The 27,647-nt window shown below is 40.7% G+C and overlaps 1 non-coding gene across 1 annotated transcript; it reads right to left on the bottom strand.

The window, feature by feature from the left end:
• Positions 1 to 4,911: 4,911 nt before the first annotated feature.
• On the bottom strand, positions 4,912 to 5,018 carry LOC148843872 (small nucleolar RNA R71). The gene has a single exon (XR_016103906.1). It is a non-coding gene; the product is annotated as a small nucleolar RNA R71 (small nucleolar RNA).
• Positions 5,019 to 27,647: the final 22,629 nt, after the last annotated feature.

Here is a 27,647-nt window from a genome sequence, read left to right as displayed (position 1 = left end):
TTCAACTGCGAAATGGACTTTGCTACAAACTTGCTCCGACTTCGGGATCGATTTCTTCTTTGATGCGAACCAAATCTGTCAAAACACAAAACATAAAGGTTGTGAACCTATCCCTCAGTCCATCTTGAATTATCCAAATCGGTGTCCGAAATAGAGAGTTATGCCTAGATTATTGAATGGTGCCGAAACTGTGCAAAATAATCTGATTAGCCTTGTTTTCTTCCAATCGCCTTCTTGCTTGCCCCGAATCAAAATACAAGAGTAATGAGTCCAATTAAGTGCTAAAATAATGAAGAGGACTGAATATTTGGGGATAAAAATAGGGTACTTTTTAGTCTCATCAAATCCCCCCCACAATTAAACTTTGCCCATCCTCGGGCAAGACTTCTACTGATCTTTAAACTCAACTCAACTCTCCTTCATCTTTTTCCATAAATATTCTAGGTTAAGTGTGGGGGGGATTTGATGGTTATAGCTTTTGTGGTTACAGCTTAATTGGACTAAAAAGTACCCTATTTTGTGGATAAAAATAGGGTACTTTTAATAATCATGAATCGGATCCTCTAACTCTTGTGGTTACAGCTTTCTATGTTTTCCCCTTTCATCCATCATGGGCGGGTTCAAATCTGGAATAAGGGCCGGTAAAATAGAGGGTGACGATTTCTTCATGTCCAATTGTGCACTCAATTCGTGTTAGATAGTTTTGTATGCCCTTAGCTTCAATCAAATTGATGTACTTTATGAGTTTATTGAAAATGAATAAAAGTGCATATTTGATTCATGTTCCCTTGGTATGTTTCTGTGTAATACCCTTAAACTAGACAATTAATGAGACTCATGTTAGTTTAGAATGTTCACAGCCAGTGTGTTGGTCTGGGGAGACCTATCCTGACAAGGCTGACACTGTGGTGCCACCAAGTCGGTTGGGGTGACTTGGCTCAGCTACCGGGGTGAGACCCTAGGCACATACAGTGTGGGATTAATTGAATCTTCGAACTGGACCTGGTTTCCATTATTGCCCTGGACCTTGGAGATTGATGGGCAAAACTGGAAAGTTACACCTGACCCCTAGCCTCGATTATGATACTGCACTAGGTGTCGGATTGGGCGTTCTTTGATGTACCAATCAGTGAGATCCTTAGCGGGGGTCAAAACCTGGGTATGTTGGGACAGTCTGAGAATTCATCTGAATAGGTGATCATAGTGACAGGATCAGCCCCTTTGTCGGACAAAGGTAATGATCGGGGATGCACTCTCACGGATGGAAACCAAGACTGTCGGCAGCCAATTTCAATCGTTGAGATTTGTTTTGCAAAATATATTTGATATGAGATATAAAAGTATATATATATTACGGTTTCGAAATGTTTGCAAAAGGTTTCACATCCCGGGATCCATATTTGAGAGAGTGCAACACTGCTCCTTGTAGCCGAGGGAGAGGTCCTCTTTTGTCGGGCAGTGTATGATCATTATGAGCTGAGAGGTTAAGTGTAAGGCCATTGAGGATAATACCTGATGGGCTAATCTTGCATCTGCCCACAGTCCCTGGGTGTTACAAGGTGGTTTGGCCCAGGGACCACTTAGGGTAAGTGTTGGGCCCATAGAGCCCATCTGATGGGTTTCAGGGGGTGCACTGTCCATAACAGTGTATTCGGCTAGGCCTTGTAACAAAGGCTGGGCTGAACCCATGTGGCTGATGTGTAGATCAATGTTTGGGTACCACGCCATACAAGGAAGCCCAACTAGGCAGCAGTTTGGAAGGTTTAATGAATACATAACCCTAAATGGGCCTTCAGCCCATTTCGAACTGGGCTAATTTGATTAGTCTTTAAGGGGCGAATTCTGAGAAAAGATCAGCTGATAGGATTGGGCCCACACCCTATCCACTCAGCGAGTCCAAGAAATAAATGAGATTTAGATTTGGAAACTTCCTAATTAGATTAGGGCTGATCTAATCTACAGATAAGATAAGGTTTATCCCTTATCTTAAAGGGACTTCTAAACCAGATATGATTTGGGTTAGCAACTCCTAATGGGATTAGGAGCTAATTCCTTTAATTCTATAAAAGGAAGAGGGGGCGGCAGCCTTTAGACACACAATCACCAGCAACAGTCTTGTCTTCAGAGCTGAGATCACAGAGGAGAGAATTCTGCACCCTGCAAATTCTCTTTAGTCGCCTCCTTACTACACCCGCCGCCTATAGCAGTTCGATCTCCATTGCTTGGGAGAAATCAAGATCAGATCTTGATTCCAATCTTTTGGAGAAATGATTGGTAGGAGTTGTATTCACAAGCCGTCCAGGTGATTCTTGGGAAGAATCAAGTTCTTTGGAAGGACACTGCTGATTCTGCTCCACCTTGCACTGCGCCATCTTCAGTGGGAGCAGATTTTGGTTTCTACCTTGGGCGTGAACACCTTCGTTGAGAGATATTATTTCTCTGTATCAGGTATTATCTCTCTCTCATCTTTTTGTTTCAGATCTGGTTCAGTTTATGGTTCAAGAATGATCCTTAAAAATATGATTTTCTAAATAGGGAATTCGATTCCCAATTGAAGGGAAAGAAAAATTTTTGAAATTTGCCCCTCCCCCCTTTATTTCGCAATGTTGGTCGTCCATATGATGGTTTCCTATCCCTTCATTATCCACTAAAGCTCCTCCACTAGAAGCATCAATCATGCTCCAATCAATGGGTTGCAGACCCTCATAGAAATACATGATGAGTAGTTGCTCGATGATTTGATGATGGGGGCAGCTTGCACATAACTTCTTAAAACAATCCCAGTATTCATGTAGGGACTCCCCGTTGTATTGCCTTACACGACAAATTTCTTTTCAAATTTTGGCTGCCCTGGAAGTTGGGAAATATTTCTCCAAAAATAGCCTCTTCATCTCATTCCATGTGGTAATACTCTCAGAGGGTAGATAATAGAGCCAATCCTTAGCCGAATCCTTCTAAGAAAGCGGAAAGACTCTTAATTTGATTTGTTCTTCAGTCACCCCGATGGGTTTCATACTCGTGCATACCTAATGAGACAAAAAGTACCCTATTTTTATACCCAAATATTCAGCCTTCTTCATTATTTTAGCACTTAATTGGACTCATTACTCTTGTATTTCGATTCAGGGCAAGCAAGAAGTCTATTGGAAGAAAACAAGGTTAATCGGATGATTTTGCACAGTTTTGGCACCATTTAGTAATCTGAGCATAACTCACTATTCCGGACTCCGATTTGGATAATTCAAGATGCATTGGAAATATAAGGGATAGGCCCATAATTCATGTTTTGGGTTTTGACAGATTCGGTCTGCATCAAAGACGAAATTGGTCCCAAATTCGGAGCAAGTTTGCAACAAAGCCATTTCGCAGTTGAAGCCCAATTCGTAGGAAAGCCTTGTAGAGGCCCAAGTAATTAAAGAAGCCCAACTCGAATTCAAGAATGAAGAGTCTTATCAGATTTAAATTCCAATTGTAATCCTAGGAAGATAAGATATTAAGATTACTAGATAGGATAGGATAGGATTAGATCTAATTAGGACTTTCTAATTTTGAGGATAATCTCCTAATGGTAGTTGGAAAACAGCCCTCCTCCTAAAGCTATATAAAGGGGGGAAGGACTAGCTTCCAGCACTCAACCAATTCAGATGAAATCAAGCAATCAATTCAGAAGATCAGCTCAGCCTTCTAAGAAGCAGAGCATGGAGGATTCAAAAATCATGAGCAGTTAAGCTTTTCTTTTCTGGTTCAAGGGGGGAAGTTCAATTGTGTCATCGTGAGGTTCAGTATTTAATACAAGCTCTTGCTTTATAATTCAAGTATTCGTTGATTCTTTTGCATATTCTCTATGGATGTTAATATAATTAGTTTGACAAATTAATTAATATTGATTTTCCTACTGCTATCGATGGTTCGGTGATCCGTAATTGTCTCGAATAGTGGTACAAGTAGCAATTAGGTTAATATCTTTCTGGGCCAATTGTTCGTGACAGCCTTTGACCAATGTATTGACATGTTTTAACCTAAAGGAAATCAATGGAACAAGATTCGATAATTCCAGCTAAATTGGGTCTGAATTATTATTTATTAATGGAACAAGTAGCAATGTGTGTGTATGAGATATCCAGCTCAGATCTGAATTATTATTTATTAATTTCTCTAGACTAACAATACCAAAGACTTGTAGATCTGAACTCAGATCTAAATTGGGTCTGAATTTAGATGTTGCAATCGATGGATGTAGATAAAGGAACCTTGAATAAGATGATTGGTTTAAATCTGCTTTTAGTATAATCGGCTTCATTTATTTATGATAGGATGTAGGTTTTTGTATTCCAATAATTCACTTTACATTTTCAGTGTGATAGGATTAGTTATTTATTTTCTTTTGTGAATATTGGCATTTTTATTGCTTTGACTTTAACAGTTTATGACAAGCAGACCTGAACTGGAAGAGATCCTTTACGACCCGGAGATTGAACGGACTCTCCGTGTCCGTTTGAGAGCTGCTAAGCAAGTCAGACAAGAAGCACAAGAAATGGCTGAACAAAGAACTATGATGGATTATGCCAAGCCCACCCTCACCGGGACTGTCTCCAGCATTATCAGGCCAACTATTGCTGCCAATAACTTCGAAATTAAACCGGCCATAATCCAAATGATACAAAATACGGTTCAGTTTTGTGGTATGGCCCATGAGGATCCGAATGCCCATATTGCTAACTTCTTGGAAATCTGTGACACCTTCAAACACAATGGGGTAAGTGATGATGCCATCCGGTTGAGGTTATTCCCATTTTCTTTGAAGGATAAAGCCAAAGCTTGGTTGAACTCATTACCGGCAGGATCTATAGCCACATGGGACGAAATGGCCAGCCGTTTTCTCTCTAAATATTCCCCCCTTCTAAAACTGCTAAAATGAGGAATGACATCACTACTTTTTTCCAGCAAGAGGGGGAATCTTTATATGAGTCATGGGAACGTTACAAGGAGCTGTTAAGGAGAGTTCCTCACCATGGCCTTCCCATTTGGCTGCAAGTGCAGACTTTCTATAATGGTCTTACTGACTCGAATAAGACCATATTAGATACTGCAGCCGGAGGATCCATAAATAATAAAACTCCTGAGGTTGCCCATGCACTTATTGAGGAAATGGCAGCCAACAATTATTAATGGCATTCAGAAAGAACTCAAACTAGGAAGCAGCAAGGCTTGCATAATGTTGACACTTATACAGCACTATCTGCACAAATAGGAGCACTCAGTAAAAAAATAGATGAAATGCAGATAGCTGCCATGCATGTGCAGCCTCTTAATTGTGAATTGTGTGGGGGAGGCCACATCAGTACAGACTGCCAAGTTGGCAATCAGTTCAGACCATCTACTGAACAAGTTGACTATGTCAGCAATTCGTCAAGACACCAGGGTTACCAGAGTCACCATACTTTTCATCCAGGATGGAGGGGACATTCAAACCAGTCCTGGCCAAATCAGCATATTTCCAAGCCGTTCCACCAGACTTATCATCAGCTTGAACCAAAATCCAATTTGGAGGAACTGATGACAAAATTTATAGCAGGTGCAGAAACTAGGTTCCAGAACCAGGAAGCCTCAATCAAAAACCTGGAAAACCAAGTGGGGCAATTGGCACAATTAATCTCTTCCAGACTGCCGGAAACTCTTCCAAGCAACACTGAAGTGAATCCACGAGAGCAGGTGCAAGCTATTACCTTAAGAAGTGGAAAAGAGTTGCCTGAGGTAGAAAAGAAGAATTTGGCTGAACCCAAGGCAGAAACAAGCCTTGGGACCATACAACAGAAGACGGAACAACCAGAAGCACAACAAGGGATGCACCAACAACCACAAGTTCCATTCCCTAACAGGCTGAAGCAACAAAAATTGGAGAAGGAATTTGGTAAGTTTCTTGAAATATTTAAAAGTTTACATATTAATATTCCTTTTGCTGATGCTTTAGCCCAGATGCCACACTATGCAAGGTTTTTGAAGGAATTATTGGCAAACAAAAGGAAACTGGGAGATGTGGCTACAGTTGCATTAAATGAGGAATGTTCTGCTATCCTTCTGAACAAGCTGCCTCAGAAACTCAAAGATCCAGGGAGTTTCACTATTCCTTGTACCATTGGCAGTTTAAAAATTGAAAAAGCTTTATGTGACCTGGGAGTTAGCATCAATTTAATGCCATATTCTATCTTCAAGAAATTGGGGTTGAATGAACCCCAATCCACTAGAGTGGCATTACAATTGGCTGATAGATCCATTAGACATCCTAGGGGGATCATAGAAGATGTGTTAGTTAAAGTTGACAAATTCATTTTTCCAGTTGATTTCATTGTGTTAGACATGCAAGAAGATGTGGAGGTCCCGCTTATCCTAGGGAGACCTTTCCTGGCTACCGGGAAAGCAATGATTGATGTCCAACAAGGACAACTCAGCCTTAGGATACAAGATGAGGAGATAATTTTTAAAATGTCTGATGCTATGAAACATGCACCCTCTAGTGATGATTCCTGTTTTATGATTGATGCCATTGAATTGACAATTGATGAATGCTTCCAGGTAAGTAGAATAACTGATCCTCTTGAACTCTGCCTCCAGCAGGGAGAACTTGAAGAAGCAGAAAATGAAAAAATAAACCTCATGATAGCATACTTGAATGATAAGCCTTAATTCAAGGGAAAGGGGTTTCTTAAATTAGAGAACTTAGGCAAATTGCCCGGACCATCAGGTAAGCCATCACCCCAAGAACCCCCCACCCTTGAACTAAAGCAATTACCATCCCATTTAGAGTATGCTTTCCTTGAGGAACCATCAGATCTCCCCGTGATAATTTCTGCAGCGCTGAATCCCTTACAAAGAGAAAAATTATTAAGAGTGCTGCGGGAACACAAAAATGCTATAGCTTGGAAGGTAGAAGATATCAAAGGCATTATTAATCCATCAATCTGCACTCACAGAATTTTGATGGAAGAGGACAGCAAGCCTTCCGTTCATCCCCAAAGGTGCCTGAACCCCAACATGAAAGAAGTGGTAAAGGCTGAAATAATTAAGTTGCTAGATGCTGGGATCATTTATCCTATTTCTGATAGTTCTTGGGTAAGCCCTGTGCAAGTTGTGCCCAAAAAAGGGGGTACGACTGTTGTTCCAAATGAGAAAAATGAACTCATCCCTACTAGAACCATTACCGGATGGCGTGTGTGTATTGACTATAGAAAATTAAATGAAGCCACCCGGAAGGACCATTTTCCTCTCCCATTTATGGATCAAATGTTGGAGAGGCTAGCCGGGCATGAGTATTATCGTTTATTGGATGGATATTCAGGGTATAACCAGATACCAAATGCACCAGAAGATCAAGAAAAGACCACTTTTACTTGCCCATATGGAACCTTTGCATACCGAAGGATGCCCTTTGGGTTATGCAATGCCCCAGCAACCTTTCAGCGATGTATGATGTCTATATTTTCTGATATGGTTGAAAAATTTATTGAGATCTTCATGGATGATTTTTCAGTTTTTGGCTCTTCGTTTGATGCATGTTTGAATAATCTGGAACAGGTGCTTACTAGATGTAAAGAAACACATCTTGTGTTGAATTGGGAGAAATGTCATTTTTTGGTGCAAGAAGGCATAGTGCTTAGACACAAGATCTCTCAAAGAGGTATAGAAGTCGACAAGGCCAAGGTGGAGGCAATTGAAAAATTGCCAACCCATTTCACAGGTTTTTCCCCATGGGGCTATAGAACTCACCCACCCGGTTCAGGGCACGTTTAAAGTAAATGGTCAGCGCCTGAAACCATATTTAATGGGCAGTACTGTACCCCCTTCATCCACTGTTTATCTAGATAACCAATAATCTCTTATGCTTGCTCATGAACAAGTTAAGGAATCTTTTTGTCATTTATCTTTTTAGAATATTACTTAGTAAAATAAAGATCTTTTTCTCAAAATTCCAATTCTTTAAGGACTCAGTTCATCATTTTCTTTTCTTCAGTTTGCTCTAGCAAGTGTGACTCCCTAACACTACGAACATTGAGGACAATGTTCATCTTAAGTGTGGGGGAGTGAGCCCGAGGCTAGGGTATGGGGGTTGAAACCATGCACCTCATGCACCCCAACACACATATGCAGGCAATGACATAACCTAAAAAAAAAAAGACTGGAACCCCTCAAGTTCATTACTATTTATTTGATGATTTTTTTTAAGAAGGAATTCAATGAGTTGAGGGAGACTGATGTACTTGTTAAGTTTTTATTCTTGTGAATGACCCAATTTGATTTATGCATGAGAAAAGGGGAGCTGAATATGCTTTTCAGCATGACTAGCCCTAACTATCTTCATGTGTATGGAAGCCCTTGATTTCATGGTTAATGGTCAAGAGAGCTACTGCACATCTGAAGTGCTGATTCTTGAGGTTCAATAATTGCAAAGAAGGACAAAAGCCCAAATTGACTCCGCTATTTTGAGCTGAATAGTAAAACTAGCAGCTTAGAACATGAGTCCTACCTCAAGTAAGTGACCAGTGTGAGATGGAGCATAAGATGCACTCACACCAAAAAAAAAAAAAAAAAAAAAAAGAGAAAAGTAAAAGAGAGAAAAGTGTGAGATGGAGCATAAAATGCACTCACACCGAAAAAAAAAATAAATAAATAAATAAAAAATAAAAAAGGGTGAGATGGAGCATAAGATGCACTCACCCTTAGAAATAAGTAATTGTGGTGACAACCGAGGTTCAAAGGGGCACTCTAAAGTTGAACTCTCATTGAGATTTAGTTACAGATGTGAAACTTAGTGAAATTTGATTATAAACCTTGACAATTAAGGAGCTGATTTATATATGAATTAGGAGTGAAGGCTAGACTATGATGAAATTCATATTCTCCTTTCCTCGGATCTGATACATATCTTAAATGGTAATTTACAAGAATAAGAGTTGAGCACTTACAAAAGTTCCCCGACTACTCAATGCATTTCTATCTTAAAAAGTTCACCAGGTAAATGGTGAGAACAGAAGGGGGGAATGTTAAGTTTATGGCTGATGTCTTTGCTTGAGGACAAGCAAAAGCTTAATTGTGGGGGTATTTGATGAACCTACAATTTATCTATATTTTATGAGGTTTTTGCATGAAATTTTATCAAGGTGGGGGTATTTTGCCCTATTTTAGCTTGATTGCAAGAAAGATTTCAGGGGAGCCAAATCAACAAAAAGAAGGCAAAAGCAAGAAAAAAAAACCCAAAAATTTATCAAGATCAGCCCGGCCCAGCCATGAGAACAAGAGAATTTCATTCGGCCCAAGAAGAGCAAGTGAAACTCTTTGGAAAATCCAAGGGAAGAAGCCTAGCAAGAAGGAAATTTCGGCCCAGCCCATTTTTAGCCCAAATAACAGCCTAGAGTGTATCCCACATGAGCTCAAAAGCAAGCTAAGTTGTAGCCCAAATAGCAGCCCAAAGGGAGCTAGGGGCGGCAACTTCTAGGAGTTTCTTGAAGAGAAGGAGGGAGCACTCTAGAAGGTTCATGAGGGGTGTAATACACCCCATTCTAGAGGCTTCAAGAAGGGGCAAGAGCCCCCTTGAAAAACTATATAAGGAGGCCTCTAGGAGGGGAGAAAGTGGTTCAATTGCTTGAGAGGAATGCTCTCCCACTCTTAGAGGTTCGGTCACCTTGAGAGAAGAGAAGAGAAGAAGGCTAGGCGCAAAGAAAAAGAAGAAGAAGGGCTGAGGGAAGTTCAAGACCAGCAAGCTAGAAGAAGAAGGTGAGTTCGAATTGAGGGTTTGTGATTCAAAGATTTTTTGTAATAAATCATTTGTAGTTTCATTCTCTTTTGATTTGAATTCAGTTTCTTAGTTATATGTTCTTTCTTCTTTCTCCTTGTTTCCATTCTTCCTTGATGTATTTCAGCTTGTAAAATTTCAGTTCAGCAATCTAATTCTTTTTGATTCATTCAAATGGTCATGCATTGTACTTGAAGTTTATTGAATAAGGATGTGATTGTAGATTAATTCGGCCAACTAACCTTCAAAACTCAGATCTGAGATTGCAAGATCTGAATTGCTTGAAAGAGAATTCAGATCTGAAATTTTCAGATTGGGCGAATTAATCTACAGCTTGGAATTCCTAGAGTGCTTGAGAGAGACTCTAGGAATTCAGATCTACTATTCAAGAACTGAATTGAGTGCAAGGTTAGAGATAACTTGCACAATTCAGTTGGTGATCAATTCAGATTTGAATTGATGCCTTAGAAGTGTTTGAAGAAATGCATGCATGGGGATTAGATTCTTGCTAGAGATAGAAGAACCGTCACTCATGCATAGGATGAACATGCGCTTGAGAGAGGCTGTTCATGACCTTGGGGTTTCACCAAACCAAGGCTCAATCATGATTCATTCGAATGATCCAAATTGATAGATTGCTGAATTCTGAGATTGACATTTACTGCTTACTCTTCTAACCTGATTTGAAGGCAATTGGACCAATGATTTAGATAGATTTTAATTTAGGATTTCTTAGCTTTCATTAGAGTTTTGATTTATTTGTTGATCAGATAAGAAGTGCTCAATTTAGTATTGGTAATTGTTTCCTAAATCCTCGTGGGAACGATACTTCACTCTCTACTTTATTACTTGAACGGCTAGTGCACTTGCTAGTGTCACAATGAGCAACACATCAGTAATGATTGGGGATGCACTCTCACTGATGGAAACCAAGACTGCTGGCAGCCGATTTCAACCGTTGAGATTTGTCTTGCAAAATATATTTTATATGAGATATAAAAGTATATATATTATGGTTTCTAAAATGTTTGCAAAAGGTTTTAATTCCCGGGATCCATATAAGTAGAGAGTGCAACACTGTTCCTTGTAGCCGAGGGAGAGGTCCTCTCTTGTCGGGCAGTGTTTGATCATTATGGGCTGAGAGGTAAGTGTAAGACCATTGAGGGTATTGTCTGATGGGCTAATCTTGCATCTGCCCACAGTCCCTAGGTGTTACAAGTTGGCTTGGCCTAGGGACCACTTAGGGTAAGTGTTGGGCCCATAAAGCCCATTTGATAGGTTTCTGGGGGCGCACTGTCCATAACAGTGTATTCGGCCAGGCTTTGTAACAAAGGCTGGGCCGAACCCATGTGGCGGATGTGCAGATCAATGCTTGGCTCCCACGCTATACAAGAAGCCCAACTGGGCAGCAGTTAGGAAGGCTAAGTGAGTACATAAACTTATTGGGCCTAAAGCCAATTTTAACTGGACTAATTTAATAAGTTAAATATGGGCGAATTTAATAAGTTAAAAATGGGCCTAAAGATGGATCAACAGAAAGGATAGGGTCTTAACCCTATCCACTCAGAGAGTCCAGATCTGAATATGATTCAGATCTAGAAACCTCCTAATGAGGTTAGGAGAAGGCTGATCTAATCTGCAGATAAGATAAGGGTTTATCCTTATCATCTAAAAGGATGTCTGATCCAAATAAGATTTGGATCAGCCGCTCCTAATGGGATTAGGAGCTAATATTTTAGGATTACAAAAGAAGGAGGGGGCAGCAACCTTTAGAGAGAGACCCTCACATTCTCTTCAGAGGTGAAAAATCCCAAAAGAAAGATTTCTGCAATCCCTGTGAAAATCTTTCTTGCCGCCTCCTTCCTGCAGCCGCCAGACATTCAGTTCGATCTCCAACTCTGTGGGAGAAAGCAAGATTCGATCTTGTCATCAGTCCTTTGAGAATGAATTGATAGAAAGCTGTGCTCACATGCCATCCTACTATTTCTGGTGAAGGACAGAGTTCTAGGAGAAGAACACTGCTGATTTCGCTCCATCCTACACTATGCCATCTTAAGTGGGAGTAGTCTTTGGATCATTCCTTGGGTGTGAACACCTTCATTGAGAGATAATATTTCTCTGTATCAGGTATACCTCCCTCCTACTGCTTTTGGTTTAGATCTGGTTCAGTTTATGGTTCAAGATTGATCCTTGAAAATATGATTTTCTAAATAAGGAATTCTATTCCCAGTTGAAAGGGTGAGAAATTTTTTTGAAATTTGCCCACCTTATTCTGCAAGATTTGAGCATCCATACGATGGACATCTCTTCCCTTCAAATCTATCAAAACCCAAAACATAAAAGTTGTGGGCCTATTCCTCATCTTTCCAGTGCATCTTGAATTATCCAAATCGGAGTCCGGAATAGAGAGTTATGCCTAGATTACTGAATGGTGCCGAAACTATGCAAAATCATTCGATTAGCTTTGTTTTCTTCCAATCGCCTTCGTGCTTGCCCTGAACCGAAATACAAGAGTAATGAATCCAATTAAGTGCTAAAATAATGAAAAAGAGTAAATATTTGGGGATAAAAATATGGTACTTTTTAGTCTCATCACATAGCAAGAGGCTCATCCTTCTTTATCAGTTCTTTGGCCATCTGCAACATATTGCTGAGTTCTTGAATGCTGACATTCAGCTTGTTCATGTTATAATTCATGATGAATGGATTAAAGGAAGGAGGCAGAGAATTCAGGATGATGTCTACCTTTGTGACATTGTCCAGCCCAGATCCGAGAGCCTCAAGTTCATTGATATATCCCATCATCCGAAGACAACGGTAATGAACCTGTTGGTTCTTGGACATTTGTGCGGTCATGAACTGTTTTAAAACCTTTTGGCGAGTACAACGGTTCTGCTCTTCATATATTGTCTTTAGACTATCTAATATGTCCTTGGCCAACTCGATCAGATCGAACTGCCTCTGTATCGGATTGTCTAGGGAGGCAATGATGTAACACCAGGCCAGAGAATATTTCTCTTTCCATTCTTGGTAATCCCTCCTACGGGCCTCAGAAGCCCTATCTCCCAGACGCTCTGGTGCAGGGTTTTTAGCCACCTTGTCCAATACGGTACCAGTTAGTTGTCGTCCAACAGCTTTGCAAATTGTCCATTTACCATTTCTGGTAAAAAACAAACATCAGTCCACAACTTAATTTTATTCATGTTATCCATTTAATCTATGTTCCATTCCCATTTGTTCATCTCTGAGATTTCCCTCCCATCTCAGTGACGGAGACTGTGAATTATCTCTAGAAATGTGTGAAATCACATAGGGTGCATGAAACCAACTGTTTCAGCTGCATAACCCCACCACCTTTTTGTGAAGGACCATATTGATGAGACTAAAAAGTACCCTATTTTTTGAAGGGATAGGAAATCCATCACATGGATGCCCAAAGATTGCGGAATAAGGGGGCGAATTTCAAAAATTTTTCTCTCCCTTCAATTGGGAATCGAATTCCCTATTTAGAAAATCATATTTTCAAGAATCATTCTTGAACCATAAACTGAACCAGATCTGAACCAAAAGGAGTAGGGAGAGATAATACCTGATACAGAGAAATAATATCTCTCAATGGAGGTGTTCACACCCAAGGTAGGATCCAAAATCTGCTCCCACTGAAGATGGCACAGTGCAGGGTGGAGCAGAATCAACAGTGTTCTTCCTAAGGAACTTGATCCTTCTCAAGAATCACTTGGATGGCTTGTGAAAACAACTCCCACCAATCTTTTCTCCAAAAGATTAGAATCAAGATCCAATCTTGATTTCTCCCAAGCAATGGAGATCAAACTGCTGTAGACGGCGACTGCAGGAAGGAGGCGGCTACAGAGTATTTGCAGGGAGGAGAATTCTCTCTTCTGTGATTTCAGCTCTGAAGACAAGATTATCTGTTGCTGATGATTGTGTGTCTAAAGGCTGCCATCCTCTCTTCCTTTTATAGACTTAAAGGGATCAGCTCCTAATCCCATTAGGAGTTGCTAACCCAAATCATATCTGGATTAGAAGTCCCTTTAAGATAAGGGATGGGATAACCCTTATCTTATCTGCAGATTAGATCAGCCATCTCCTAATCTAATTAGGAAGTTTCTAGATCTAAATCTCATTTAGATCTTGGACTCTCTAAGTTGATAGTGTGTGGGCCCAATCCTATCAGCTGATCTTATCTCAGAATTCGCCCCTTAATGACTAATCAAATTAGTCCAGTTCGAAATGGGCTTAAGGCCCATTTATGGTTATGTATTCATTTAGCCTTCCAAACCGTTGCCTAGTTGGACTTCCTTGTATGGCGTGGGACCCAAACATTGATATACACATCAACCACATGGGTTCAGCCTAGTCTTTGTTACAAGGCTTGGCCGAATACACTATTATGGACAGTGCACCCCCTAAAACCCATCAGATGGGCTCTATGGGCTCAACACTTACCCTAAATGGTCCCTGAGCCAAGCCACCTTGTAACACCGAGGGACTGTGGGCATATGCAAGATTAGCCCATCAGGTATTATCCTCAATGGTCTTACACTTAGCCTCTCAGCCCATAATGATCATACACTACCCAACAAGAGAGGACCTCTCCCTCGGCAGCAAGGAACAGTATTGCACTCTCTCAAGTATGGATCCCGAGAATTAAAACCTTTTGCAAATCATTTCGAAACCATAATTTATATACTTTTATATCTCATATAAAATATATTTTGCAAAACAAATCTCAACGATTGAAATCGGCTGCCGGCAATCTTGGTTTCCATCAATGAGAGTGCATCCCCGATCATTACCTTTGTCCGACAAAGGGGCTGATCTTGTCACTATGATCACCCACTTAGATGAATTCTCAAACTGTCCCAACATACCCAGGTTTTGACCCCCGCTAAGGATCTAACTGATTGGTACATCAAAGACAGCCCAATCCGACACCTAGTGCAGTATCATAATCAAGTCTAAGGGTCGGGTGTAACTTTCCAGTTTGGCCCATCAATCTCCAAGGCCCAGGGAAATACTGGAAATTTGGTCCAGTTCAAAGATTCAATTAATCCTACACTATAAGTGCCTAGGGTCTCACCCTGGTAGCTGAGACAAGCCACCCTAACCGACTTGGTGGCACCATAGTGTCAGCCTTGTCAGGATAGATCTCCCCAGACCGACCCACTGGCTGTTAACATTCTAAACTAACACGAGTCTCATTAAGTGTCCAGTTTAAGGGTATTACACAGAAACATACCAAGGGAACATGAATCAAATATGCACTTCTATTCATTTACAAAAAACTCATAAAGTACATCATTTTGATTGAAGCTAAGGGCATACAAAACTGTCTTATAGCTCCCACTTGCACTTAGGTCCAATCAGGTACTAGCCGGACTCCCATGCTTTCCATGTGTTTCTCAAGCACTTTCTATGATAGTGGTTTTGTCAATGGGTCTGCTACATTTTCTGCTGACGCTACCATCTAAATCAGGACGTCCCCTCTACCAACAATCTCCCTCAGTACATGGTACTTCCTCTCGATGTGTTTCGACTTCGAGTGGGCTCGTGGCTCCTTAGCCTGAGCAATAGCTCCATTGTTGTCACACAACAATGGAATGGGTGATGTGTTGGACGGAACTACTCCCAGCTCATGAATGAACTTCTTCATCCACACGGCTTCTTTGGCAGCCTCACTTGCGGCAATGTACTCGGCCTCGGTCGTGGAGTCTGTAGTGGACCCCTGTTTGCTGCTTTTCCAGCAAACAACACATGATCCTATCGTGAAAACATATCCAAATGTAGAATTTCTATCATCTGGATCCGACTGGAAATCGGCATCTGTATACCCTTGGATTTGTAGTGAGCTACCATCGAATACTAGACAAAACTCTTTTGTCCTTCGAAGGTACTTAAGTATGTTTTTTACAACAGCCCAGTGCTCCTGCCCTGGGTTGGCCTGAAATCTACTTACTACACTCACTGTCTAAGCAATGTCAGGGCGAGTGCACAGCATGGCATACAGGATGCTCCCTACGGCAGAGGCATAGGGAACATTTTTCATGCCATCAATCTCCTCAGAAGTCTTGGGAGACATCTTGGAGAGAGTGACTCCGTGCCTGAATGGAACATTTCCTTTCTTGGAGTTTTCCATGCTATATCTTTTGACTATTTTGTCAATGTAGGCAGATTGGGATAATCCTATTAACCACTTCGATGTATCTCTATAGAGTCAAAGACCCGGTATATAGGAGGCTTCTCCAAGATCTTTCATGGAGAATTGATGTGAAAGCCATACTTTTACCGTAATTAACATTCCTACATCATTTCCAATGAGTAGAATGTCATCCACATATAGAACCAAGAAGGTAACCTCATCTCCATTGTACTTCCTGTAAACACAGGGTTCATCCGGATTCTGATCGAAATCAAACGATTTAACAACAGAGTCAAAATGGATGTTCCAACTTCTAGAAGCTTGCTTAAGTCCATAAATGGATCTATTAAGTTTACATACCATGTTTTCCTGACCCGTAGCTATGAAGCCTTGCGGCTGCTGCATATAGATATTTTCAGTAAGATCTTCGTTCAGGAATATAGTTTTGACATCCATCTGCCAAATCTCATAATCATGGTATGCTGCTACATCTAGCTGGATCCTAATGGTTTTCAGCATGGCCACAGGCGAAAAGGTTTCCTCATAATCGATGCCCTCTTTCTGAGTGTATCCTTTCGCCACCAGACGAGCTTTGAAGGTCTCAACACTACCATCGGGGCCCTTCTTCCTCTTGTAAATCCATTTGCAACCGATTGCTTTTACCCTAGAGGGCGGATCTACTAGAGTCCAGACTCCATTGGTCTCCATTGAGTCCATCTCTGCTCTCATGGCCTCCACTCACTTCTGGGAATCTATGTCCAACATTGCTTCGGCGTAAGTCACGGGATCCTCCTCACTAGTCAAGGTTTCCACCTGTTAACTATCCTGGTCATAACCATAATGGACTGGCGGCCTGGATACCCAAGTAGATCTTCTAGGTTGGTCCCTACCTGAAACTTGTGGGACATCTCCCACTGCTCCTAAGCTCTCCTCATCAAGAACAATTTCCTGACGATGGGTGTCCAGGATGTAATCGGTCTCCAAGAATTGGGCATTTCGATTGCAAAACACTTTCTGCTCACTTGGGTCATAGAATAGGTAACCTACAGAGCCTTTTGGGTAGCCTACAAATAGGCAACGACTGGTCTTGGATTCCAACATGTCTGCACTCATTCTTTTAACGTGTGCTAGACGACCCCAAATCATCAAGTGTCTGACACTTGGTTTCTTTCCGGTCCAAAGGTCATATGGAGTGTTTGGAACCAATTTGGTTGGAACCCAGTTCAGCACGTAAATCACAATCTCTAATGCGTAACCACAAAAGGATGTGGGTAACTCTGAGTGTATGAGAAGTGTCCGGACCATATCCAATAAGGTCATATTCCACCTCTATGAAACACCGTTAAGTTGTTGTGTAGCAGGAGGAGCTAATTGTGATACTATCCCATTGTCCTTTAAGTAGTCCCTGAATTCGTCAGAGAGATACTTGCCACCTCGATCAGATCGAAGGGCTTTAATTTCTCTCCCCAACTGTTTCTCGACCTCTTGTCTAAACTCTTTGAACTTTTCAAAGGATTCAGACTTGTGTTTGATTAGATACACATAACCATATTGTGGGAAATCATCTGTGAAGGTGATGAAATACACATGTTGATTCCGTGTCATAACACTCAGGGGACCACATACATTAGTATGTATTAGGTCAAGTGTCCCTGTACATCTTTCAGGCTTACCGTTAAATGGCCGTTTCGTCATTTTTCCTTGTAGGCAAGGCTCACAGGTGGGAAGATCTTCTACAGTTAGAAAATCCAAAGGACCATCCTTCACCAACCTTGTGATTCGGTCAACACCGATGTGGCCAAGTCGGTAATGCCACAGACACGTGGGATTAACTGTATCACGGGCTCTCTTCTTGGAAATTTCAGCCGACGTAGTTTTGGTTATGTTAGTTTCTAGAGAAAGATGTAGAACATAGAGACCGTTCTCCAGTTCCCCATATGCGATGAATCTGTTGTTTCTTTTAATAGTAATCATATTACTAAAGAAGACAGAATAGCACACAGTTTTGAAACAGAAATCAAATTTCTTCTTAAAATTTGTACATTAAGACAATCTTTCAATATAATTTTTCCTTTCTCTAAAAATTAACTCCACGGTTCCTATTGCTTTGGCTGCAACAGTTGCAGTAGTCCCTAAGTAGAGAGTGGCTTCTCCTTCACTCAGCCTTCTACTTACCTTGAACCCCTACATTGAGTTACACACATGAGTTGAAGCCCTAGAGTCAATACACCAGGATGCAAAAGCTACCAATAAATTGGTTTATATAACACAAGTTTCAAAATTACCTTTCTTGGATTCCAGGTAGGCAGGACAATTCCTTTTCCAATGGCCGGTCTTCTTGCAGAAGTGACAGGCATCCGATGCTTTGTCTTTCTTCTACTTCTTACCTATGGTGGCTTTCTTTTGAGGCTTCTTTGCCTTCCTCTTTCTCTTGCACATTTTGCTAGCTTCAACAAACATAGTTACAGGCTCATCCTTTTTAATCAGTTCTTCAGCTCTCTGTAACATATTGTTGAGCTCTTGCAAGCTGACATTCTGCTTGTTCATGTTATAATTCATGATGAACGGATTAAAGGAAGGAGGCAAAGAATTAAGGATAGCATCTATCTGGGTTGAAAGGTCCAGCTCGGATCCAAGAGCCTCCATTTCATTGATGTAACCCATCATCCGAAGACAATGGCCGTGAACTTGTTGGCCCTTGGACATTTGAGTGGTCATGAACTGTTTCAAGACCTTTTGTCGAGTATAATGATTCTGCTCTTCATACATCATCCTCAGGCTGTCCAATATGTCCTTGGCAAGTTCGATCTGATTGAACTGCCTCTGTATTGGGTTGTTAAAGGAGGTAATGATGTAACACCGGGCTAGGGAATTCTTCTCCTCCCATTCCTGATAGTCTCTCCTTCGGGTCTTAGAAGCCCTGTCACCCGGACGCTCCGGGGCAGGATTCTTTGCCACTTTGTCCAGCTTTTCAGAAGCTAGGACCAGCATAAGGTTCCTATACCAGTTGGCATAGTTTGGGCCCTTAAGCTTGTTGTCATCAAGAAGCTTTGCAAAAGATCCGTTTGTAATTTTCTGATAAAAGTGCAAACATCAGTCCACAACCTAATTTGATTCATGTTCATTTCATAGATATGGATTTTAATCTACGATCCACTTCCATTTATTCATCTCTGAGATTTCCCTCTTTTCTCAGTGATGGAGACTACGGGTTGTCTCTGGAAATGTGGGAAATCACATAGGATGCATGGAGCCAATTGTTTCAGCTGCATAACTCCACCATCTTTCTGTGAAGTATCATATCCACTCATCATATGAGTTTTTCCTTTGGCTATCAGACAAGGTTCAGAGCCATTTTCAGGTAAACCTTTATGTCTAGTGAGTGCTTACCCATCATATTCGTGAACACCAAGGTGCCGTGAGAGAGTTCCCATTTTCTGGTGAAGCCCCTCCCACATCGGTCTATGATGCCCCTATCATCTTAGGAAACACTTAGACAAGCCCAACATCAAATGGATAGCCCATTTTCTGGTGCGTTTCCTCATTACTGAAGGACCCATCCTCATGCTAACGATGGAAGGCCTTTAGAGAGTTCATCACATGAATCTCCCTATTACTTCCACTCATATTAGCTGGAGGGAACAGTTAATTATGCCCTATTTTGATTTAGGTCAAACGAAAGTGGCTCCAACTGACTTTCATAAAGACAGATTTCGGTGGGCCTTTAATCGGCTAGGGTTCCGCATGTAACCTCTTGATGAGGTGTGGGGCCCACCACTGAGGGAGGTCATCCAATGACCAAAATGGACATCATGGCAATGATGTGCATTCAGCCATGGTGTGCGCAAGAGCCACTGTCGAATGAGCATGGGCCAAGTACTTATGGCCCATGTACGCAGCACATCACACATCCATACATCTCATGCAGGAATAAATTGATCCAATCAATTAATTATCTATAAGGCCCCTTAGAAGCCCGTTAAAATTCCATAATATTAACCATTAATATTATCTAGGTATATGGGCTCAATTTGGGTTACCTAGTGTTAGACAGTCTTGTCTGCCCTTAGCTTCAATCGGATTTGATGTACTTTTGTTATTTAGTGGAAATAAATTAAAGTGCATGTTTGATTCATGTTGTTTGGTATAATTTTGTGTAAGACCCTAAAACTGGACACTTATAGAAACTTGTGTTAGTTTTAAATGTTCACAGCCATTGGATAAGTCTGGGGAGATTTATCCTGCCAAGGCTGATACTGATGTGCCACCAAGTGTTGGGATTACTTGTTTCAGCCATCAGGGTAAGACCCAAGGCAATGCAGTACAGGATTGCTTGAACCCTTGAATCGGACCAGATTTCCAATATTGCCCTAGACCTTGGATACAGATGGGCAAACTTGGAAAGTTACACCTAACCCCTAGACTGGATTATGACACATCACTAGGTGTCGGATCGGACTGTCTTTGATGTGTCAATCAGTGAGATCCTTAGTGGGGGTCAAAACCTGGACATGTTGGGGCAGTCTGTGAATTCATCTAAGTGAGTGGTCATAGTGACAGGATCAACCCCTTTGTCGGACAATGGTAATGATCGGGAATGCACTCTCTCTGATGGAAACCAAACTGCCGGTAGTTGATTTCAATCGATGAAATTTTGTTTTGCAAAATTAATATATATATATATATATATATATATATATGTATATGTATATGTACGGTTTCAAAAGATTTGCAAAAGGTTTTAATTCATGGGATCCATGTGAGTAGAGAGTGCGGCACTGTTCCTTGCAGCTAAGAGAGAGGTCTTCTCTTGTCGGACAGTGCTTGATCATTAAGGGCTGAGAGGTTAAGTGTAAGACCATTTAGGATAATACCTGATGGGCTAATCTTGCACCTACCCACAGTCCCTGGGTTTTTATAAGATGGCTTGGCCCAGGGACCACTTAGTGTAAGTGTTGGGCCCAAAGGGTCCATGTGATGGGCTCAATGGGGTCACTGAGTCTTTCCGTGAATTCGGCTGGGCCGAACCCATGTGGCTGGTGTGTAGATCAATGCTTGGGTCCCATGCCATTCAAAGAAGCCAAACTGGGCAGGAGATTGGAAACTGGTTAAACACTGAACACTTAATGGGCCAAAAGCCCATTTCGAACTGGACTGATATGATCACTTGTTCATGGGGCGAATCTGAGATTAATGTTAGTAAAAGGATTGGGTCTTTAACCTTATCCACTCTAAGAGACCAAATTCAAATTAGATTTGAATCTGGTAACCTCCTGTTAAGATCAGGAGTTAACTAACTTAATCTATAGATAGGATTAAGATTATCCCCTATCCAAATACTGATTTGGATTGGGATAACTCCCAAAAATATTGGGAGGTTTCTTAATCAAGAAGAAAGAGGAGAAAACCCTAAAAAAAAAAGAAATATCTGATTTCGAACTAGGGTTTTGTATGCAAGAGACACCTCCTGCGAATTGAGATTGGATCTCTCACAGACTCCAGAGAGAAGAAATAGTTCTGCCCTCTTCGTCCCTGGATTTCTCCTCCTCCAATAGTCGCCATTCCCTGTTAGAAGATTGGATCTTTGCAGCAACAGGAAGTCAAGAAATCAGTTCTTGACAACAGTCTTGCAAAAAAGACTAAAAGATTCAGTGTTCAAGGTTTCCAAAGGATTCTTGCGAAGAATCCAGTGTGTAGGACGCACCCTGCTGGTTCTGTTTCATCCACAGCTGTGTCATCTTCAGCAGGAACGGATCTTGGTTTCTTCTTTGGGTGTGAACACCAACTTTGGGAGATATTGTTTCTCTGGATCAGGTATAATCTTTCCTGCTTCCTTTTGGCTCAGATCTGGCTTGATTATGGTTCAAGTAGAATCCTTGAATAATGTGTTCTAAATTTAGGGAATATGATTCCCAGTTGGAAGAAGGTAGGAAATTTTTGAAATTCGCCCACCCATTCCACACCCTTCTTGGCATCCATTAGATGGATCCTATTATTCTTTCAGTGGTATCAGAGCGACAGGTTTGAATCTTGGCATCCATTAGATGTTCTATCAAGATCTGCGCAGATTGCTTTCTTTTTTTTTTCAAGAAATGGTTTCTTGTTAAGGGCAAGTGATTTGAAATTAATTTTGTTAAATCCAAAATTTATTTAGAATTGTTCTTTATTTATTTTTAATTTAATGGACTGTTCGAACCTGGAGATTACAGTGCAGTTTTGGCGTAGATGGTTTGTGCACCCTTTTTCCTTTTTTTTATTATTCGGTCTGTAAATAATTTTTTTTTTTTATTTTTCTAGGCTGAATGTATAGGATTTGATCAAGAATGTAATTAATTAATAGAAATAGGATTTCTATTTTTATTTATTTTCTTGATTAAAGAAGAAGGAAGAAGATGGCGGCACTAGAGATTTGTAGATGGAGAAGTCACCTCCTGCGATTTACAGTTTATGAAACTGTAACATTTGTGATTAACCTCTGTTTTGCAGGTGGTATGAACAGCCCATATTTGATTTGTGATTGTCTAAAATCAAAATTATTAATTTCAGATCTCTCGTGAATTAATTCTTGAATTGAAAATCAGTTTTGGACCATTTCGGACTAGATTAGACCAAAACTGTTTCGACCGAATCTGATATTCGAAAGGGGCTATTTTTCAGTCCATATTTCTCACACTTGTTATTCCAAATCTGATGTTCAATTACAGGGATTAATTCGGCCCACCTATAAAGCCCAGTTTTAAAGGGTTAAAACTGCAAAAGCCCATTATTGTGAGAAAAGTTGTACGGGCCGAATTGCTAACTGCAATTCAGCCCACGCACCTAGTAGACATTAATTGTTAATGCTTTAAGTTTTTTTTTGGGCTATTCGATGGGCTTTACAGTAGTTAATTGATTGGATTAATTCCTCCTTTACATGTGATGTTTGGATGTTTGATGTGCTGCGACTATGGGCCATAAGTACTTGGCCCATGTTGACTCGTTAGTGGCTCTTGCGCACACCATGGCTGAATGTGTTAGACAGTTTTGTATGCCCTTAGCTTCAATCGAATTGATGTACTTTATGAGTTTATTGTAAATGAACAAAAGTGCATATTTGATTCATGTTCCCTTGGTATGTTTCTGTGTAATACCCTTAAACTGGACACTTATTGAGACTCGTGTTAGTTTAGAATGTTCACAGCCAGTGGGTCAGTCTGGGGAGACCTATCCTGACAAGGCTGACACTGTGGTGCCACCAAGTCGGTTGGGATAATCATAGTGACAGGATTACGATACTGCACTAGGTGTTGGATCGGGCTGTCTTTGATACAGTGTGGGATTAATTAAATCTTTGAACTAGACCAGATTTCTAGTATTGCCCTGGACTTGGAGATTGATGGGCAAAAAAACTAGAAAGTTACACCCGACCCCTAGACTCGATTATGATACTGCACTAGGTATCGGATCGGGCTATCTTTGATGTGCCAATCAGTAAGATCCTTAGCGGGCGTCAAAACCTGGGTATGTTGGGACAATTCGAGAATTCATTTGAGTGGGTGATCATAGTGACAGGATCAGCCCCTTTGTCGGACAAAGGTAATGATCGGGGATGCGCTCTCACTGATGGAAACCAAGACTGCCGGCAGCCGATTTCAACCGTTGAGATTTGTTTTGCAAAGTATATTTTATATGAGATATAAAAGTATATATATTATGGTTTCTAAAATGTTTGCAAAAGGTTTTAATTCCCAGGATCCATATAAGTGGAGAGTGCAACATTGTTCCTTGCAGCCGAGGGAGAGGTCCTCTCTTGTCAGGCAGTGTTTGATCATTATGGGCTGAGAGGTTAAGTGTAAGACCATTGAGGGTATTGTCTGATGGGCTAATCTTGCATCTGCCCACAGTCCCTAGGTGTTACAAGGTGGCTTGGCCCAGAGACCACTTAGGGTATGTGTTGGGCCCATAGAGCCCATTCGATGGGTTTCAGGGGGTGCATTGTCTTTAATAGTGTATTCGACCAGGCCTTGTAACAAAGGCTGGGCCAAACCCATGTGGCTGATGTGTAGATCAATGCTTGGGTCCCACGCCATACAAGGAAGCCCAACTAGGCAGCAGTTAGGAAGGTTAAGTGAGCACATAAGTTTAATGGGCCTAAAGCCCATTTCGAACTGGGCTATTTATTTAGTTAATAAAAGGGGCGAAGTTTTAGATGGATTAGCAGATAGGATAGGGTCTTAATCCTATCCACTCAGAGAGTCCAGATCTGAATGTGATTCAAATCTAGAAACCTCCTAATGGGATTAGGAGAAAGCTAATCTAATCTACAGATAAGATAAGGGTTTATCCTTATCACTAGAAGAGAAGGCTGATCCAAATATGATTTGGATAAGCAGCTCCTAATGGAATTAGGAGCTGATCTTTTAAGTTAACAAAAAGAAGGAGGGGGTAGCAGCCTTTAGGAGAAATACATCAGATCCTCTTTAGTGCTGAAATTAAGAAGGGAGAATTTTGCACCTTGCGAATACTCTCTTGCCGCCTCCCTGCTCTTGCCGCCCTATTTGCCAGTTCGATCTCCAGTTGTGGGAGAAGTCAAGATTGGATCTTGAAATCAGTTCTTTGAGAAATGATTGAAAAGGAAGCTGTGCTCACGTACCATTCTATTGATTCTTGCAAAGGACAGAGTTCTTGGGGAAGAACACTGCTGATTCTGCTCCATCCTGCACTGTGCCATCTTCAGTGGGAGTAGTCTTTGGATCCTTCCTTGGGCATGAACACCTTCGTTGGGAGATATTACTTCTCCGTATCAAGTATAATTCTCTCCTATTCCTTTTGGTTCAGATCTGGTTCAGTTTAAGGTTCAAGAATGATCCTTAAAAATATGATTTTCTAAATAGGGAATGTGATTCCCAGTTGAAGGGAGAGAAAAATTTTTGAAATTCGCCCCTTATTCCGCAATCTTTGGGCATCCATGGGATGGATCTCTCATCCCTTCAGCCACTTTTGGGTCAAGGGATTGATGTTTAATTGTGAGACTTAATTTGGCCCACACCTGTAAGGCCCAGTTTTAAGGAGTTAAAACTACTAAAGCCCACCAACTACAGAAAAGCTAAATGGGCCGAACTACTAACTTCTATTCGGCCCATATACCTAGATAATATTAATCATTAATATTATGGATTAAATTGGGCTTTAATGATGGGGTTTACAGATATTAATTGATTGGATCAATTCTATCCTTGCATGTGATGTATGGATGTGTGATGTGCAACGTATATGGGCCATAAGTACTTGTCCCATGCAGATTTGATAGTGGTTCTTGCGCATACCATGGTTGAATTCACATCATTGCCATGGTGTCCCTAAAGATCATTGGATGACCTCCCTTTGTGGTAGGCCCCACACCTCCCCTAAAGAGAAACTGTATAGAACCGTAACCGTTTAAGGCCCACCAAAATCTAGCTTCATGAAAGTCAGTGGGAGCCACTTTGGTTTGACCTAAATCAAACTAGGGCATAATTTTTTGTTCCTTCCTGAAATATGGGTGCATGTGATAGGGAGATTCATATGATGAACTCTCTAAAGGCCTTCCATCATTAGCATGAAGATGGGTCCTTCAGTTATGTGGAGATGCACTATAAAATTGGGCTATCCAAGTGCTGTTAGATCTATTGGAATGTTTTATAAGATGATAGGAGAGTCATAGACCGATGTGTGAGAGGCCTATCCTAAAATGGAAGACTCTCTCATGGTACCTTGGCATTCATGACTTTGATGGGTGAGCACTCACTAGATAGAAGGGTTTAACCTAAAATGGCAATGAACCTTGTTTGATAGAGGTGAAAGGGAAAGCTCATACGAAGAGTGGATATGTGACGGGTTGTCGAAGCCCTCAAAATTAATGCTAGTCCCACAATAAAATTTTTGTAGTAATAATGGTACTAGATCGAATCCCACAGGGAGCTAGGGAATAATATCTTAGCCGAATGCACAATATAATAGAGTGAGAAAATTAAATAATTAAAATTTTATAAGAACAAGAAAGCAATAGCAATACCAAACAAGAGAAATCAGTCTTACCGAATTCTGATTCAAGGGATTGGTTTGGTCATCGATCATAGGTAAACTTTGGCAGTCTTGCAATTCAAGCATTTAACCTTAGATTTATTAGGATAGCCATAATAAACCTTGTGTTTTCCTAAATCAGCTGACCAAACCCAGCATTCGATCAACACTTATCACTAATCGACTGGGTACGATAGCGCTCCATATTAACTAGTGATAGCATTAAACTTTGTGAAAATAGTTAAACCAAAATAACAAAAATTCAGATACCTGCAATTATTGAATCTTGTTCCATTGATTCCCTTTAGGTTAAAACATGTCAATACATTGGTCAAAGGCTGTCACGAACAATTGACCCACAAAGATATTAACCTAATTGCTACTTGTACCACTATTTGTGACAATTACGGATCACCGAACCATGGATAGCAGTAGAAAAATCAATATTAATTAATTTGTCAGACTAATTAACATTAACATCCGTAGATAATAAACACAAGAATCAACAAATACTTGAATTAAGAAGTAACAATTTAAATTAAATACAGAACCTCACGATGACACAATCGAACCGCCCCTTGAACCAGAAAGAAAAGCTTAACTACTCATGATTTTTGAATCCTCCAGGCTTTGCTTCTGAAAAGGCTGGACTAATCTTCTGACTTGATTGAGTGGCTGGAGCTAGTCCTCCCCCCCCCCCCCCCCCCTTTATATAGCTTTAGGAGGAGGGCTGTTCTCCAACTCTCATTCGGAGATTATCCTCAAAATTAGAAAGTCCTAATTAGATCTAATCCTATCCTATCCTATCTAGTAATCTTAATCTCTTATCATTCTAGGATTACAATTGGAGTTTAGATTTGATAGGACTCTTCTTTCTTGAATTCGAGTTGGGCTTCTTTAATAACTTGGGCCGCTACAAGGCTTTCCTGCGAATTGGGCTTCAGCTGCGAAATGAGCTTTGCTACAAATTTGTTCCGACTTCGGCCCCGATTTCATCTTTGAAACAGACCGAATCTGTCAAAACCAAAAACCTATGCATTGTGGGCCTATCCCTCATCTTTCCAGTGCATCTTGAATTATCCAAATCGGAGTCCGGAATAGAGAGTTATGCCCAGATTACTGAATGGTGCCGAATTAAGGTCTTGAAATACAAGAGTAATGAGTCAAATTAAGTGCTAAAATAATGAAGAAGAGTAAATATTTGGGGATAAAAAACATGATACTTTTTAGTCACATGAAATCCATCCACACTTAAACTTTGCCCGTCCTTGGGCAAGACAAAACTCAAGCAAAAACAAAACAAACTAACTATCCTACCGATTTTTAAACTCAACTCTTGAGATCAAACCTGCAATTTTGAGTGTGCAAGCAAACAATTTTGAGATCAAGCCTGCAATTATTCAGATGATCTAGATGAGTGTGCTAATTTTTGGCCCCAATGATGACCCTAACTCTCATATTGCTAATTTTCTTGAAATATGTGATACTCTTAAGCGTAATGGAGTTAGTGATGATGCCATTAGACTTAGGTTATTTCCTTTCTCCTTAAGGGACAAAGCAAAAGATTGGATTAACTCTCTTCCTGCAGGTTCGATTACTACATGGGATGACTTGGCACAAAAGTTTTTATCGAAGTATTTTCCACCTACTAAAATGACT

The sequence above is a fragment of the Nelumbo lutea genome, chromosome 8 (assembly GCF_056320005.1).
Source record: "Nelumbo lutea isolate HS-2025 chromosome 8, American lotus-T2T, whole genome shotgun sequence".
NCBI classification, from domain to species: domain Eukaryota; kingdom Viridiplantae; phylum Streptophyta; class Magnoliopsida; order Proteales; family Nelumbonaceae; genus Nelumbo; species Nelumbo lutea.
This window is presented reverse-complemented; position numbering and strand designations above follow the sequence as displayed.